Source organism: Psammomys obesus, unplaced genomic scaffold, assembly GCF_907164565.1.
Source record: "Psammomys obesus unplaced genomic scaffold, mPsaObe1.curated_primary_1811, whole genome shotgun sequence".
Lineage (NCBI taxonomy): Eukaryota > Metazoa > Chordata > Mammalia > Rodentia > Muridae > Psammomys > Psammomys obesus.
Genome location: NW_026594014.1, coordinates 1,721,392 through 1,740,624, shown reverse-complemented (window position 1 = coordinate 1,740,624; position 19,233 = coordinate 1,721,392). Strand labels below are relative to the sequence as shown.

At 39.7% G+C, this 19,233-nt stretch overlaps 1 pseudogene; it reads right to left on the bottom strand.

Moving 5' to 3' along the window:
• LOC129684582 (zinc finger protein 883-like) overlaps positions 1 to 16,286 on the bottom strand; it is a 17,629-nt pseudogene extending 1,343 nt beyond the window's left edge.
• Positions 16,287 to 19,233: the final 2,947 nt, after the last annotated feature.

The window sequence follows — 19,233 nt, the reverse complement described above, 5'->3', positions numbered from 1 at the left end:
ATTTTAAGATAAGCATTACATGAAAAGACTTTACCACATTGATTACACTCATTGGGTTTCTCTCCAGTGTGAATTCTTTCATGCTTCTGGAGCAGGCTGCTTTGTGCAAAGACTTTACCACCTTGATAACATTCAAAAGGTTTCTCTTCTGTCTTAATTCGTTCATGTATTTGAGGATAACTGGAACGTATAAAGGTTTTAACACATTGAAGATATCCATACGTTTTCTTTCTAGTATGAGATCGAGGTTCTTGAAGACTATGGCAAGCAAAAGCTTTATCACCTTGATAATATTCATAGGGTTTTATTTGCAAATGACTTCTTTGGAGTAATTGCAAAGAGGAATCTGATCTAAAGGCTTTATCATGTTGATTACATTCATTGAGATCCTCCTTATCATTGGTTGATTCATATGTTTCGAGATTCCTATGAGAGTTAAAGCCTTTATCACATGGTTCATACATAAAACTTTCTTTTTCCAAATGAATGTTCTCACATTTTTGAAAGAAAAAAGAACTCACAGCTTTACCACACTGATTACTACTACAAATTTTTCCTATAGGGTGAGATACATTAAATGTGCAAAGTGAACAAGGACAGGCAGATGAATTTCCATATTCCCTGTTTTCATGAGTTTCTTCTGCACTGTGAGTTTGTTGAACTATTCCCACGAGAGTTGGAAAACCAATTAATTGTAAACTTGTATCACAGTCATTATGTCCTCTCATAGGGGGGACTACCACATATCTTCTCCTTGATCTGGGAGATGCAGAGGTACATTGCTTCTTTCCATCTCTTTTCTGCTCATATAGCTTGTATCCAGAGTGACAAATGATATGCCTAGTAACAAAGAATCACAAATAAAACATTTTCACATTGTATTTGCATCGTCTAACCATTTCTGTCTCACACATTTGTAATATAGGAATTCAGGTTTCTCCACCACAACCTTCTTTTCTTTCATGAACTTCTCAGTAAAGTAGGGAAAGTCACTACAAGCATGTGAGGGACATTAGCTGTAATATGGATGATTTTCTTATACAGAGCCTTGCAGATACACCAATATCCTTATCAATTTGTATGCATTTTTCTGATAATTGGGTGGTAAGAAACTAAATGGATGGACAATTCCAAAACATGGCTCTCATGTGGATATGATTTCCATTGTGACATCTAATAAGGCATCATTTCCTTGTCTTATCTTGTTCTAACATTTTGTTTTTGAAAGGTGGGGTGACATTTGTTTTCTGTGTTTCAAGACAGTTTCTCTGCATAGCCGGGGCTTTCCTGAAACTCACTCTGTACACTAGGCAAGCCTCAAAGTCTTGGAAATCTGTCTGTCTCTGCCTCCTGAGTGCTAAGATAAGGGCATGTCCCACCAAGACCTGGCTTTTTGTCTGGTTTCTTAAAAGAACATTCTCCAAACATTAATAAGCTACCTGGCATTGAGAAACATGTTTTTCTGGGAATTTAGTAATCATCAAAAATCTAGTCATCTTTTCACTGTTGTTTTTCATTAAAACTTTAGGGTACATTAAAATTTCTTTAAAGGCACATACATATTAACTTGCACATGAGAATTACCTTCTTTGTCTTCCAGAATTTTGACAATGTTCAGTATTGCAGTCTTTCAATGTATAGCCTAAAATTCAGTACCAGAAAATGTGTATTACTGGTGAGTAGCAAACCTGAAATTACAGTCCTCAGTGAATATTAGATCAATGCTTGATGTATTCACCACATGCTCCCCCGTTGACAATGAAATCAGAGAAATTGACCACTTTTAAAAAGTTTGTCCTCTTAAGTAAAACAGTGAAGAAAAATGTCACAGTCTTACCTACAAAAGTGAGGTTCCAGTAGGTTTCCAGCATCACATCTTTGTAGAGACTCTTCTGGGAAGGATCCAGCAAAGCCCACTCTTCATTGGTGAAGTTCACATGTACATCCTCATAGGTCACTGCATCCTAAAATGTTCCAAACATGTACATAATAAAAATGGTATGTCTGAGTGCATTCTAAAAGTACACTTCATTGAGAATATATTCACATAATTCTATGTACTTGATATATTCTGTGTCATACAATTTCAAATGCATTCACCAACTAATTTAAGAAGGAAACAGAAAATGAAGGACGCCATCCATTTCTGTGTCAACTGAATAGACCATAGCATTGCAGGAAAAATGCACAGCAACACATAAACAGAGACATACAAACACAGCAACACCACATAGTAATAACAGTAAAATTATTCTACCAAAATTATTAACTTCAGAAAAAGAAAAACACACACACACACACGGAAAAAACAGGCATGGTGGTACACACCATTTATCCCAAAGTTCAGGAGGAAGAAACGTGTAACTCTGATTTCCAGGCAAGCCTGTTGGATGGAAAGATTTACAGAACAGCCAAAAGTTTACGGTTTAAAGTTTACAGCCAACAGTCTACATAGTGAGACCCCATCTCAACAAAGCAAAAAAGATACAGTACACTCATGAGCTCACTCAGATTTCCGCCAAAGAATTAAACATTCATTTCAATTCTGTACTTGTCTGTCAGAAAACTGGCGTGAGCCCTTGAAAACTGTATGGTTTCTATGATGTTCCTAGGAAGGGATGCACTTTTAATAAGTTACTAACAGATCAGAGAGTACTCAAAAACATACTTACTAAAGCAAATGTGGATTCTAACCAATAAAACAACAAGAAAAATAACAAAATGATGAGCACATAACGATGGGCCAAAACTCAGATTACATGTTACTTTTGAAGAGAACAACGATCAATCCCCAGCGTCCACATGGAAGCCCTCAACCATTTCTAATTCCTGATAAAGAGACTCCAATGCTGTGTTCTGGCTTCAGTTTGTCATCTTAAGGCACACATACATGCAAGAGAGCCATGCATACATTTCAAAATTATTTTAAAAAGTAAAAAATTGATAATAATATGCAGATGTAGAGAGAATGTTACCTATCTCCTGAAACCTATTGGTCCAGGAGATCAGTACTAATGTCATGAACACATGCTATCTTGGTCTGAAAAATGATGCCCTCTGACAAAGATCAAAAGTCACGATTTGAATAAAGCTCTGCAAAAGAGCAAATGCTTGGTGTGTACAAAACTGTAATTCAACCAGAAAAATATATATATAAACATAAAACTACAAGGCAAGAAAAATGGTTTAGCTAGGAAAAGAAATTGTTTTCTATTTTAGCTTACATTGTTTAGGGATGGAGTCTGTAATGGAGTAGTGATGTTTCTATATGACAAGGGAAGGGCCTACTCAGTTTCAATCACACAAAGAAGGGGAAATGAAGCGAGGATATAAAAACCCAATACCCTTTGTATGAAACAAACTTCTTCCAGAAATACTCTTCCTATGGATTTCATAAGCACCACAATGACAAATGTCACCATAGAGACAAATGCTCAGGGACATCATCCTACCTTGCAGACTTTTTCTTGAATCCATCACATGTTGACCGAAGTCCTGAGAGGATCACAGTCAACCCATGGTGCAAAATGCACTTTATCTGATTTTAAAGACCCCCATATTATGTAACAGACCTGACACTGTTAAAATGTCCAAATTTCTTCTTGCATTCACGACAATCTCTTGATTATGATATTTTATAAAATTAAAACACAAATTACATCTACATGTCACACAATGAAACAGAACACACATTTCCCTTTAAAGACCAGAGAAAATATTGGACCAAGACAAGACTGAAAACCTACTGGGCAGCCCAGACCATACGTAACTGTAATAAAGATAGAACCAAACAAAATGTTCTGGAAGGAGACTGAGAAGGTAAAACACACTGCTTATAATGTTTGGCTTCCACGGTTATAATTTATGTGGTCATGTATATGGATGGACTCAACTGTCTCTTATTGAGACCACTGAATTCTTCTCTCTGTACCTAACTTGCCTACACAATTCCTATCTGTATTAATGCTCACCTAACTAATATGTATTTTAAAGAAGAGTTAAACAGTGCACACATAACCTTTGAGAAGTGTGAATCCCACTGAGACGTGTACCACATACAGGATTGGATGTTCGGAAGGAGCTGAGCTAACCTTGAGCAAAAACCACATCCCATCTTGGATATTATGTTAATATTACATTACAACTATAGAACCTGAGCTATTGATTTAAAAAAGATCCAATAAAATATCTAACAATTTATGTTACAAAACAAGAGAAAACAGGTTACAAGAGGTCATATGATATGAAAAAGATGATCAACATAACATCAACATATGACCAACATAAATAGCATAAATATTGACATCCTCTGACTTCCAAACTTTGCATATCCCTACAGTAAAAACTGTACTTTCCGGGGAAAAATAAAGACATCAACATAACATAGGAGAAAACTTAGAAATAAAAATAGAATTCTAATAGGGTAAAGGTTGACAGAAGAGGCCAGGAAACACAATAAGTCTGGCAATACTAACACATATGAATGAACCATTATGGCATTTATATACAAATAACAGAGACATTACACCCTAAACAAAATTAACTCAAGACAGTCTACACCTGAATGTTTAGTGCAAGGTGAAAAACTTTGATAAGATACTAGAGAAGCTACATTTCTCCATTGTGGCAGCCAGAGTGGATTCGAATTAGCCAAAATGGAGTGCGTATTTGGTGCTTAGCTTGAGTAGTGGTCTCTGGTAAATAAAATTTTGCCTTCTGACTTTGGCAGTTAGTCAGCCTCTAAAAGACTGACCTTGGCAAACTTTGCATTAGGGAGCTCTGTTCTTGGGAACAAGATAGACAAGCTCCGCGCTGTTCCTGGGAACAAGATTAAGCAGGATCCGCTCTACGCTGGGAACCAAATAGCTGGTCCTCTGCAACCTTGAACTACCCTGGGAGCCAGATAGCTGGTTCCGTGCAACCTTGAGTGAATCCTCGGAGAAGCTGCCAGCTGATGCATATGGATATTACAATAAAGAAAGTTCCTTGTTTTCTCCTGCTTTTATATAGTTGGCTCTACCTTCAATAAATCGGCACCTTGATCAATGACTTGGTGTCCCTTTTCGTGTCGACTTGTTCTCTCTATCTCCCAGCTCTCTCCTCAGGCGGTATCCAAGTGTGACTGCGGGCAGCCACACTCCATGATAGTAAACTACCTTTCATGCAAAATATTAAAGGAGCTCAGTCATGCTCATTACATGGTGACGTCAGAAACAAAGACGATGACATAAAAGAGCTCCAGCTCCCCATGGTCTACACAGACACAGGCAACTGTGCAAAGTCATTCAGAAGTCCTGCTTCTGCCTGGGAGTTGCAGAAACTTGTGCTAGAACCTCAGTAGAATTCAAAGCATTGTCTGGACCTCACATGACCTCAAGGGACCTCACTTGACAGCCCTTGCCAAGACCCCTACTGGCTCCTGTGGCTCTTCCCCATGTGGAGACTGTGGCCTCTTACTCACCATGGTACAGCTTCTGTACTAGCTCCTGCTAGTCTCAGAGCTGCCAACAGTGGTCCACAGTGCAGCACAGGGAGCCACTAGACAGTCTCTCAGGCCCAAATATGAGCCTGCAGAATGGCAGACTGGAAGGGTCCTCCCCATTCTGACAGGTATGCCCACCTACCTAAGGCCCTATTGGGCTACTGAGGCCTGAGTGTTGAGAGAAGCTGTTAGGGACACAGTCCTGTAAAGGCGTTCAGCAGTGATTCCCAGCCCTGGCTTCCACCAAAAGCACAGAACTGTCCCGGACCTGCAGAGACTGGCATTGCGGTAAAAATTGTGCCTGAACTGCAAAACTTCCCCTTCTTTCTCAAGCACTCTGGGTCTTTAGCATATGCAGACCATCATGCACTCTGCAGTGCAGCAATTCTCCTACCTCAGAGTGGAAAATGTATCCAGCCCATTCAGGTGAAATTTAAACCACATGATTGATACTCACCATGCATCAGCAATTTTAACAGGGCAAACTCAGGATTATTATAAACTCTTTCAGCTGCACATTATTAGCCTAAACATTAATACTTTACCAGCCTCCTATGGTGGCACACCTATCAGGCCAGCTATACTTCCAGCTATAGGAAGTGTAGACAGAAAAGATGTCAAAGTATTCCAATTTGCAGGTAATATAATAGTCTACATAAGTGACCCCAAAATTCTACCACAGAACTCCCACAACTGCTAAATACCTTCAGTAAACTGGCTCTTTACAAAATTGACTCAAAAAATTAGTAGTCTTCCTTTATACAAGCTACAAACAGCCTGAAAAAAAAAATTAGGGAAATAACACTCTTTACAATAGCCACTAATAAAACTCTAACCAAGCAAGTAAAACTTCTATGACAAGAACTTCAATTTTTTTTTTTTTTTTTTGAGACAGGGTTTCTCTATGTAGCCTTGGCTATCCTGCAATCCTTGGCTACCTTACAATCCTTGCACTGTAGACCATGCTGGCCTTGAACTCACAAAGACCCATCTGACTCTGCCTCCCAAGTGTAGGGACTAATGGCATGCGGCACCATCATCCAGAAAATGTGAAAGTTTTTGAAGAAAGAAACTGAAAAAGATATTTGAAGATGGAAAGATCTCCCATAGTAAGAAGGGATATCTTACCAAAAGCAATCTACAGACTCATTTATTGCAATTCCCATCAAAATTATGACACAATTTCTCACAGACCTTGAAAGAGCAATCCTAAACTTCATATGAAAAACAAAAAGACCCAGAATAGCTAAAACCATTCTATACAACAAAAGAACTCCTGGAGATATCATCATACCTGATCACAAGCTGTACTACAAAGCAATAGTAATAAACAAACGCTACTGGCATAAAAACAGAAACAGAAAAGTTGATCAATGAAATAGAATTGATAGCTCAGAAATAAACGCACTCACTTATACAAACCTGATTTCTGACAAAGCAGCCAAAACCATAAAATGGAAAAAAAAGAATCTTAAACAAATGGTCCTGGCCTAACTGGATGCCTGCATGTAGAAGAATGCAAATATTGTTGCAGATTTATGACTGTGCACAAAACTCAAAAAAAGACTTCAACATAAAAGGAGTTATACTGAATCTATTAGAAGAGAAAGTGGGGAAGAGACTTGAACTCATTGTCACAGGATACGACTTCTTGAACAGAACACCAATAGCTCAGACACTCAGATCAAAAATTAATATATAAGACCTCATGACACTGCAAAGTTTCTGAATGGGAAAAGGCACCAACCATAGGTCAAAACGACAACTTACAGAATGGGAAAAGATCTTCACCAACCCTTCATCTGACTAAGTGCTAATATCCAGAATATATAAAGAACTCGAGAAATTAAACAACAAACCAAATAACCCAATTAAAAAATGGGGTGCACAGCTAAACAGAGATCTCTCAACAGAGGCATCTCTAATGGCTAAGAGCAAAATTCAAGTAATAGCATATGCTGGTGGGGGTGCACACTTGTACAACTACTTTGGAAATCAATGTGTAGGTTTCTTGGAGAACAACAAATAGATCTTCCTCAAGACCCAGCTATACCATTCCTGGGCATATACCCAAAACATGCTCCACCATACCAAAATGACACTTGTTTAACTATGCTTTATTTTTTTTTGGGGGGGGGGATTTTTTTCTTAATAAGCCAGACATTGGAAACAACCTAGATATCTCTCAGCCAAAGAATGACAAGACAAAGTGTGGTATTGAGTAGAGTGAACCAAGAAAGTGTAGTACAGGGTGCCAGGAATGTGCAGTTTCAGCCTCTAGCAACATGGATTTTCCCACCATTCCAGGAAAGGGTACTGGTTTCTGGGATGACCAGTTCCAGCCTCTACCCACCCAACTTTTCTCACCTCCTTAAGGGATGCTCCCAGGTTCCAGGGACCCAAAATTTCGGCCTCTGGCTACCCAAATTCTGAGACCAGCCTCCAGTCCACCGTTCTGTCAATCTCCTCTGAGGAAACCAGCCAGACCTCAGGAGCATACAGGATCTCACTCCAAAAAGGCAGCAACCAGCCCACATGGTATCTAGGCAGCTTGAACCCAGAGACCAAGGAACAAACAAGTGATGGGGCTGCTGACTCGGAAAGTTCTCCCAGCAAGAGGAGGGCTAGTGGTTTCCTGAGGAAACCTGCCCGTCCTCTGGAGCATACAGGCTAGATACCCCAACTCCAATCCACTGCTTAAGGTTCTAATTGGGACAGAGCTAACTGAGGAGAACTGCAGGCTATTCCCTAAGATCAAGCAACCAATACACAACCATACCCACCATCCTGAGGAGGGCAGCACCAGGAACTTCCAGGACTCTTCAGTCATCCTTGAGAAATTCAGAAGGGAACCAGGAACAACCAGCCAACAAGTGGGGGCATTCCCAGCAAGGGACCAATGGGGCTCACAGCCTGGGGCCACTTCTGCTGATGATGTGACTATGGAAGTAGTCGGGCTAAGGATGCATGTCCTGCTGTTGGGGAGCTTGCCCGGAGACCAACAACTAATGACAGGCTCAGAGATGGTGTGGAGGAACCTGACTGGTTGCCCAAAGCTATGTAACATGCCCTCTCTTCCATGAATAAACCAGCCTGCATCTGCTCACCCTTGGACTGCATTCACCCAACTCCCAGTGTCTATGTAGTGACTCTGGGGACTCTCAGTCCCTCAGACTGGACCCCTATCCTCACCCACGGGCTGGCCAGTGTAAGAACAAAATCAACAAAAAAAAGTGTCAAGGCAATATGGTATCTTGAGAACCCAGTTTTCCCACTGCAAGCACCCCAGGATACCCTAACTTAGCTGAAACACAAGATAAAGACCTTAAATCTGTTTTGGAAGATGACTAAGGCATTTAAGGAAGAGACTAATAAACCCCTTAAAAAAATACAGGAAAATACAAGTAAAAAGAAAGAGACTCTTAAAGCAGAAACACCTAAAGAAATACAGAAAAATGAAAACAAACTGGTGAAGGAAATGAAGAAAATGGTTCAAGACTTGAAATTGCAAATAGAAACAATACAGAAAACACAAGCTGAAGAAACCCTGGAGATGGAAAACTTAGAAAAAAAAAACAGAAACTACAGAGATAAACAATACCAATAGAATACAAGAGATGAAAGAATCTCCTTTGTAGAATATAAAATGGAAGAAGTAGATACCTCTGACAAAGAAAACCTAAAAAAAAAAATGCTGAAACAAGACATCAAGGATATTATGAAATATTATAAGAACAGGAAACCTAAGAATAATAGCAATAAAAGGAAAAAAATATTCCCAGCTCCACAAAATATTTTCAACAAAATCATAGAAGAAAATTTCCCCCAAAGCAAGAGATGCTTATAAACATACAAGAGGCCTACAGAACATGAAGTAGATTGGACCAGAAAATCCTCACACCACAAAATAATCAAAGCACTAAATGTACAGAGCAAAGAAAAAGGCCAAGTAACATCTAAAGGCAGAATGAACAGAATCACACTGTGAAAACCAGAAAGGCCTGGACAGATGTCATGCAGACCCTAAGAGAAAACAGTTATCAGCCCATACTACTGTACCCAGCAAAATTATCAATCACTATAAAGAAAACAAGATATTCCACAAAAAAACTTTAAACAATATCTACAAACAAACCCAGCTTTACTTACAGAAGACACTAGAAGGAAAACATCAACTGAAGGAGTAAACTGCACCCAGGAAAACAGAAAATAAATAATGCCACTGCAGCAAAACCAAAAGAAGTGAAATACACAAACACACTACAACCAACAACATCAAAATAACAGGCGCTAGCAGTCATTGTTCATTAACGTCTCTCAACATCAATGAGACAGGCTAACACAATGGATAAGTAAAGAGGACCCAACATTCTGCTGCATATAAACACACAAACAAAGAAATACCTTAGCAACAAAGACAGACATTCCCTCAGAGACAAGGGCCAAATAAAGGGTTTCCAAGCAAATGGACCAAAGAAACAAGCTGACGTAGCCATTCTAAAATCCAAAATTAATCAGAAGAGATGAGGAAGGACACTTCATACTCAAAGATGACCACCACAAATTTGGACATTCATGCCCCAAATACAAGGGCACTCAAATTTATGAAAGAAACATTACTAAAGCTTAAATCACACAACAATCCACACACATTAATAGTAAGGAATTCAACAACCCTCTCTCACCAAAGGATAGATACATCATCAAGACAGAAACTAAGCAGAAAAATAATTAAACTAACAGATGCCATGAATCAAATGGACCTAACAGTTATCTACAGAACATTTCACCCAAACACAAAAAAATACACATTCTTCTCAGCACCTCATGGAACCTCCTCCAAAATGATGAAACACTTGGTCACAAAGCAAGCCTCAACAGATACAAGAAAATTAAAGTAATTCCTTGTATATTATCAAATCCCCATGGATTAAAGCTAGATTTCAAAAACAATGAAAACAAGGAAAAACCTACAAACTCATGGAAACTGAACAACTCTCCACTCAATGTCCACTGGACCAGGGAAGAAATAAAGAAATTAAATTCTAGAATTCAATGAAAATGAAGGCACAACATACCCAAACTTATGGCACACAATAAAAGTACTGCTAAGGAAAAAGTTCATAACACTAAGTGTCTTCATAAAAGAAACTGGAGAATTTTCATTCTGCAATTTAAAAGCACACCTAAAAGCTCTAGAATAAAGAAAAGCAAACACATCCAAGAGAAGTAGACATCAATTAATGATCAAACTTGGGGCTCAAATCAATAAATTAGAAACAAAGAGAATACAAAAAAAAATGAAACCAAGAGCTGCTTCTTTGAGAAAAATCAACTAGACAAACCCTAGTGAAACTAATAATTGAAAAGCAGAGAAACAGTATCCAAATTAACAAAATCAGAAATGGAAAGGCAAACATAACTATAGAACTTGAGGAAATTCAAAGAATGGTTTTGTCTTACTTCAATATTCCACAAAATTGGAAAAAATCTAAGAAAAAATGAACATTTTCTTGATAAATTCACTTACCGAAGTTAAGTCAAGATCAAGCAAACAGTTTAAACAGTCCTATAACCCCTAAGGAAATAAAAGCAGTCATCAAGTCTCCCAAGCAAAGCCTAATGCCAGATGATTTTGGCACAATATTCTATGAGATGTTCAAAGAAAGGCTAATACCAATACTCCTCAAACTATTTCAAAAAATATTAACAGAAGGAACAGTATCAAACTCATTCTATGAAGCCAGTTACCTTAATACCTAAACCACACAAAGACTCAACAAAGAAAGAAAATTTTAGACCAACATCCCTTATGAACATTGATACGAAAATACTCAGTAAGACACTCAAAATCCAAGAACACATCAAAGAAATCATCCACCATGATCAAGCAAGCAGGTGTCATCACAGGAATGCAAGAATGGGTTCAATATATGAAAACCCATCAATGTGATCCAGCATATAAACAAACTGAAAAAAAAAAATCCCATGATTATCTCATTAGATGAAGAAAAAGCCTTTGATAAAATCCAACACCCCTTCATGATAAAGGTCTTAGAGAGATCAGGGATACAAGGCCCATACCTAAACATAATGAAGGCTATATACACAAGCCGATAGTCAACATCAAATTAAATGAAGAGAAATTCAAAGCAATTCCAGTAAAACCAGGGACAAGACAAGGCTACCCACTTTCCTCCTATCTCTTGAATATAGTAATTGAAATTCTAGCTAGAGCAGTAAGACAACTAAAAGAGATCAAGGAGGATACAAATTGGAAAGGAAGACGTCCAAGAATGCCTATTCGTACACACTATGATAGTATACATAAGTGACCACCAAAATTCTACCAGAGAACTCCTACAGCTAATAAACACCTTCAGCAAAGTGGCTGATCCGAAATTTAAAAAAAAGAAAGAAAGACAAAGTCAGTAACTCACCTGTAAACAAAGGACAAATGGGCTGAGAATGAAATTAAAGAAACAACAACCTTCACAGTAGACACAAGTAATATGAAGTACCTTGAGGTAACTCTAACCAAGGAAGTGAAAGAGCTGTATGAAAAGAATTTCAGGTCTCCAAAAACAGAAATATAAGAAGGTATCAGAATATGAAAAGATTGCCCATGCTCAACATGGGTAGAATTTACACAGCAAAAATGGCTACCTGTAGATTCAATGCAATTCCCATGAAAATAACAAAATTCTTCACAGACCATGAAAGAACAATTCTAAACTTCACATGGAAAAACAACAACAACAAAAAATCAGAATACTTAAAACAAAGCCTATAAGTAAAAAAATTTCTGGCAGTATCTCCATTCCTGACTTCAAGATGTACTATGGGGCAATAGTAATAAAAATTGCATGGTCCTGGAATAGAAACAGACTAACTGATTAATCAATGAAATTGAATTAAAGATCTAGAGAGTCAACAAACCTGCACTGACGGAAGATCACAGACTAAACTATCAAACAAAAAGCATGCATGAAAACAATTTTTATTGCAAAGATTATCTATTTAATAATACCTATACAGGGGTTGACGTGATATTTTAATTCCATTAAAATGGGTAATTATTATCCATGACCAAAAAGTATTCTTTTTTTCTGATACAGACAACTAAAAAATTTCCTATTATGTGTCTCTGTGTGATGTATGTGGGGGATTTGTATATCAGGACAGGCACAAGAATGGCCTGTTGAGTGTCTGAAGATCAGAGGACAATATTCAAGAGTTGGTTCCCTTCCACTAAGGATTTCTATATCAACCTAAGGTCATCAGCTTGTACACCAAGTACTTTTCCTATTGAACCATCCCATCAGCACTATTTGGTTAAATTCTGGCTACAGATGGTCTCATTCCTATACTTAAACACATTCTTATTTTTGTGTGTGTGATTTTTGAAACAGGATCTCTTTGTAGCTTAGCTAGCCTGGTCCTCAGTATTTGGACCACATTAGTCTGGAAATGCCTGAGTCTCCCTCCAAAGTACTAGGATAACAGGTATGAGCTCCCATGCTCAATTAATGCAACGTACTGATTAAATGAAAGTATAATATAGAGATACATGCAAAAACAAAATGAAAGAGACAGATTATGGTTACAGTCTTTTAAATCTTGCCAATAAAAAGTCTAACCATGTAACAAGTATTAATTTGGTTTCCTATTAGCTTGAAAAAACTCTACATTTTACTTCTCATTGACACATGGTAGAATTGCACAGCATATGTCCTAGTGAGATCAATGTAAGATTGAATACAAAATACACACAGTGTTATCCTTTGACTTCAAACTTGGAATAAAACAATAATAAAGCCTGTAATTTTGCTAGGCTGCGGTGGCCCAGATTTTTAGACCCACCCTGGGAAGGTAGAAGCAGGCAGATCTCAGAGAGTTCCAAGCCAGCCTGATCTACAAAGAGAAATCATGCTTCAAAGAAACAAAACAAAACAAACAAACAAAAAAAGATTGACAGAACACTTGAGCAAACAGAGGAAAAAAAACGATTAAGGTAAATTCAATTTTAACATATGAAACCAAGAGACACAGTACATGTGACCTTACTAACATGTTAAGGGACCACCATGGAATCTAAATGCAAATATTTTAATAACACAGACTTCACACCCCATACAGAATTAACTCCACATGAATCCTACACTTGATTGTTAAATTCCAAGGGCAGAACTTCTCGAAGACACTAGACAAACAGGAGTTCTGCAAGAGAGCAAATGTGCCATACCTGGAGACCATAAAATCAGTGGAGGTTCTCCCGCTACATGGTGGTATAAACAACAAAGATGTTCTCACACAAGGGCTCCTGCTCCCCACATTCTGTACAGACACGGCCAGCGGAACTAAGTCATTCAGAGGTACAGCTCTGCCTGGGAAGGACAGGGACCTCAGGGGACCAAAGGGAATCGTACAGGGCACTGAGCCATGTTTTCCATTAGCATAGTCCAGGTTGAACTCCACAGGAGCTCCTGAGGTAGCATGCCCCTTGGGGATGGTGTCCCCTTGCTCACCATTATGTAGATTCCTACTTGTCCTACTTCTCACAACTCCTGTCAACAAGTAACAGCACAGCACAGCACACAGAAAAACCAGGCCCTTCCTCAGGCCCACAGCTCAGCATGCAGCTCGGCGGACAGGAAATGTCCTCCCAATTGTGACTGGCGGGTGCCTTGGAGACCCTGATTGGCTAGTGAGGCCTGAGTGACAGCAACAGCTCTCTTAGGAACAGAGTGCTGGGAAGTGACTCAGCACAGTGGTTCCCAGCCCTGCCTTCCACACCAGGAAGGAAACCTTCCCAGAGCTGGAGAGCTGCTGTTGCAGTAGAACTTGAGGCTGGACTGAAAAGCCAGTCCTGCACTATCTTGCACTCAGGAAGCACACTCCTCCTTCGTCTAAGCATGCAAAGAACACTAAACAATGTGCAGTGGAGTGAGTCCCCTGCTCACAGCTGAAAGGGCACCCATTCTATCCAGGGCAAGTTTATATCACTGAATTGATAGTCACCAGGCAGCAGCCATTTTTTAAAAGGTCACCTAGGATATAGCGCACACATCTCTCAGCTGAACATTAACACTTCCCAAAACAATAACACTTCCCAGCCTTCTGTGGTAGCATAGGCCTATCAGGCCAGTACTTTGGAAATGACGACAAAACATCAAAATTTAAGCCTGGTCTACACAGTTAGTTCCAGGGCAGAAAGGGACACACAAAGAAACACTAATGAGAGTGAATGCCTGAAATGAGAAGACAAAGATAGAAAAGTGTGGCAGCAGTATGTCTTGCATAAGCTGATGGCTCATGTTAAGCAAGTTTATTAAGATGTACAGCTCTGATACCTTATTTGCAAGTAGAGAATGAGAAAGTCAGCAGAAAAATAATTTAGCAATGTTGGCAAGAAGATGAACGGCTTTCTCACAGCGCATACACTGTAGACATGTGCCTAATAACCACAGGCTCTCAAGCTGAATAGCCTGGCTGCCTTGATTCCTTCAAGATGCTTGTTCCAGCACCAGAATTTCCCATGCCTTTCCTTGGGCAAGACTAAAAAGTAGTATTCTCTTGGGGCTATTATCAGGGCCTCTGAGAAAGCCTTTGATAGCCCTGCAAACCAAAAGGCGAACCATCGCAGAGCCTCTAGAATGAGTATGCAGTATTCTATACACCAAAAATAAAAAAGCACTACTAGAAATAGATGGAGTATAGGATGTGCAAGAACCAGCTAGCTCTCTGAGTAAAGGAACTTGCATCCAAGTCTGAGGGCCTCAGTTAAACACCAAGGAGAGAACCCACTCTTCCAAACTGTCCTTCAGACATATGGCATGGTTGTTCACACATGCCTCATCTATATAAATTCAGAATTTTTAGAACAAAACAGAAACCAAAATGAAAACTGAAAAACACCAAAAATTTAAAATCCAGCAAAATACCTAGCTAAAGTGGTAATATAGCCTTTGACCAAAATAGAACTCCCTCACGTCATTTCCAGGATATCAAGAGGAAGCAAAACGTTCATAGTTAACTTCCTACAAAGTTATCAAGTTATCTCCGAACAGCTTCTTTTTTTTTTTTTTTTTTCCTTTCTTCCTTCCTTTCTTTCTACAGCATTGTGCCTATATACCAGAAAAGGCATCAGATCTCACTATAGATGGTCATGGGCCATCATGCGGTTGCTGATAATTGAACTCAGGACCTTTGGAAGAACAACCAGTGTTCTTCACCGCTGAGCCTTCTCTTCAGCTCCTCTGCACAGCTTCTTTAAGTTAAAACAGAAACAAACGATTAACTTTTCAAGGAAATTCTTATCTCCGGGACACTTTATCTTAAAGACATAACACTACTCTAGGTTGCCAACGAAATGAACAACTGCAGACCAGGAGACCAGCGTGGAGCAGAGCGCAGGAGGTGAGAGGCCCAGCCCCAAACTACTGACCTACCAAAGCTCGCTGCCCGGTGAGGCCAGCAACAGGAAGTTTTCCCACCAGGCTCCGCTGCCCATTCTCTGCTCGGGCGCAGCCAGGGGAATCAAGTCACTCAAAGGTCCCGCTTGCACTTGGGAGGTGCCGGGACCCCAGAAAACCTCAGGTGAACACTGGACACCTGGCCTCGCCGCCGGTCCCCGCCCCCGGGACGAACCCACTCGGGCTCCCGCGGCTCCTCCCCGCGAGGGGACGGCGGCCCCGCTCACCATGGCGCGGACTCCGAGCTCGCCCCGCTCGCCTCGGCTCCCGGCAGCCGATCACAGCGCGGCTCTCGACACAACAACCGGCGGCTTCCGCAGTTCCTCAGGGAAAACTGCAGCAAGGAGGACCCCGGAAGTGCCCGCCCCATTCTGACTGGCGGGTCGGTCTCGAGGCCCTGATTGGCTGCTGACGCCTGAGTGACAGGCGCTGCTTACCTAGCAACAGGACGCGCAGTGCTTTCCTGCAGGCTCCCACTCCAGAAGAAAACTGTTACACACCTGCGGCTTTTAGCGCTGCAGGAGAGCTTGCGCCTGGCCTGCGAAGTCGTCCCTACACTATTCCTGCACTCAGTGCACACTTCTCCTTCGAGAAGGCACAGGGTCTCTAGCATACAAAGATCATTAAACACTGGGCGGCGGTGGAGTGACCCCCTGACTCCCAGCTGAAAGGTGCACAGCCCATCCACCTCAAATTTAGACAACCTGACTGATGTCCCCGGACGTCAGCAACTTCAGTAAGGCACACCTAGGATTGCTCACCTCTCTCAGCTACACCCTGGTACCCAACGCATTAAAACTTTCCCAGCTTTCTGTGGTGGCACTTGCCTTTCATGCATTCAGGAGATGAAAGCCAGATATCAAAAGTTTAAGCCCGGTCCATAGAGTAAGTTTCAGGACAGCCAGGAAAATCAATCAAACCAACAAAGAAACAAAAACCCAACTATCAGGGCCCACAAAGGGGTGGTGACCAGGGTGAGGACCTGTAACAAGAAGACAGAAATTGAAAGTTTGGGCTCACTATGTCTTAAATAATACGATGGCTCACGTTAAGCAAGTTTATTAAGATGTACAGCTCTGATACACTATTTATAGGTGACGAATAAGACAGCACGAAGATAATTCAGCAATGTTGGCTAGAAGAACACAGGATAACGCAGAGTGAACACACAGAGGCCACGAGACTGATAAGTATAGCCTCTTAGGCTCAAGAGCCTGGTTTATTTGACCTGCTCAAGATGCTTTCTCAAGCACCAGACCAGGACTTACCAAGTCTGCCTCTAAATAGGACACAAAAGTCATGTTCCCTTGATGCTTTCATCAGGGCATCTGAGAAAGCCTTGGCTCCCAAAAGACTCACCTCCAACCTTAACAACAACACATATGAAAATGGAAACAAAAAATCAGTGTACAGGAAGATAGGGCTTAGAATGAAAGACTAGTAGAGATTACAAATGAAAGCCACATTAGAGGGAATAAGAACCTATAAATGACACCAAAAGTGCACTTTTGAAAACCATGATTGAAACAACTTTAGCTAACTATTTCTTATAAGAAAATAGATTCATATTGCTAATTTCCCGTATGAATTTAGAGCTGAGAGTGGTGATGCAGTCCTGAAATCCCACCACATGGAAGACTGAGGCAGCAGCTTTAAAAGTTTAAGGCCTGGTATGATTACAGAGTATGTTGATGTTGACATAATATTTGAATAACCTAACCAGACCTTGCCTCAATATATATATATATATATATATATTTTTTTTTTTTTTTAATTCAGTGAAGAGATGCTGGCTAAGCATGGAGCTGGCTCAAGAATGAGGGCCTGGTATTCTCTACCACAAAATGAAACTAGAACTACTACAGGAAAATATACTGAAATAAGTGGGATAGAAGGGAGTGCTATGAGAGGAACCAGCTACTTGGCTGAGTGAGTAAAGGCACATCACAACAACAACAGAACTCCAGAAAAACATCTGAATGTGTTAGGGTTATGTTGTGCAGACAATTCTCCTTTTGAAATGCGTATGGGTTTTTATTCAAAGTTATATCTTTACAATATGCTATATATATGATTCAACCCTGGTTCAAAATAATTTTAACATGATGCTAAAATTTCAAGGTTATAAAGGTCTATTCAGATTAACAAGCTAACTTAAAATGTATGCTTAACTACCTATGTCTTTATCAGTTCCTAAATTAATAAATGAATGCTGTTTTTTTCCTGACATGAGCTGCCTGTGATCTGGCTTTCTGGCTAATAGAGTCGATATAATAAATTCAAATATAATTTTAAAAAATGCTTTATACTATACTACTATTTTGTTGATTTTAAAACTCATAACTCACGGGTTACTATGTAGAAGCTTTTGCATTGGTACCTTTAAACTATATATTTCCAAGGATACTCTAAAGTGAGATCTATTAATGTTAGAGACATTAATTTGTTTATGATAAAACTTGGATGTTATGCTATATCTTCACTCTCAAATTGGTTAAAATATGTTTGGTCTTGTTTTCTAAATATGATAATAACATCTGTAATATGGCCTTGGACTTTTTATAAATTAAATCATATAAAAAACTGTTATATTCTCTTTATGGACTATGTTTTTAAGGCTCCAACTTAACAGGTATTGTGGAGAGAGGCTTGTTTGTCAGGCTGCTTTATTGTTGAGCTCTCAGAGAAAAACATGTTTTCACACTGGCCTTCACCTGGAGTCAGGAATAAGCAGGGTGTTTTGCCAAGTTCAATTCCTTTTGTTTGAGACAGCAGGCAGGATATTTTGCAAAGTCCACTTCCTTTTGTTTGTGTGAGGATCACACAGACAGGTGGTCAAGGTAAACAATTTTGACTTCTAGATGAACCCCTTCATGGTACAGAGGTGCTTTGCTCTGGCTATGAATAGGGATTGTGGAATAAACCCGTGTGATAATTTCTACCGGCAGATCCCATGTGTAGTATATTAATTTTTTGTTGTTGTTGTTTTCTTTCAATCCGTACCCCTAACTCAGGAACTGTTCAACTGTGCTGGCAGGCTCCAGCAAGGTATGAGACCTAAAGTCCTAATATTTAATGGTTAACAAATGCAAGCTAATAGTCCGTCATCTCATAGATGATCAAGTCTTCTAACATGTCCAAAATATATATTTATAGTCCTACAGATGCAGACATGGTCTCACTGCCGTCTTAATTGAACAGCTGAGGATGGTCCCTGAGTCCGCATCTAGGAGTTGGTAAAAATGATTTTTAAAGCCTGAGAGGAGCCTTCCCAGT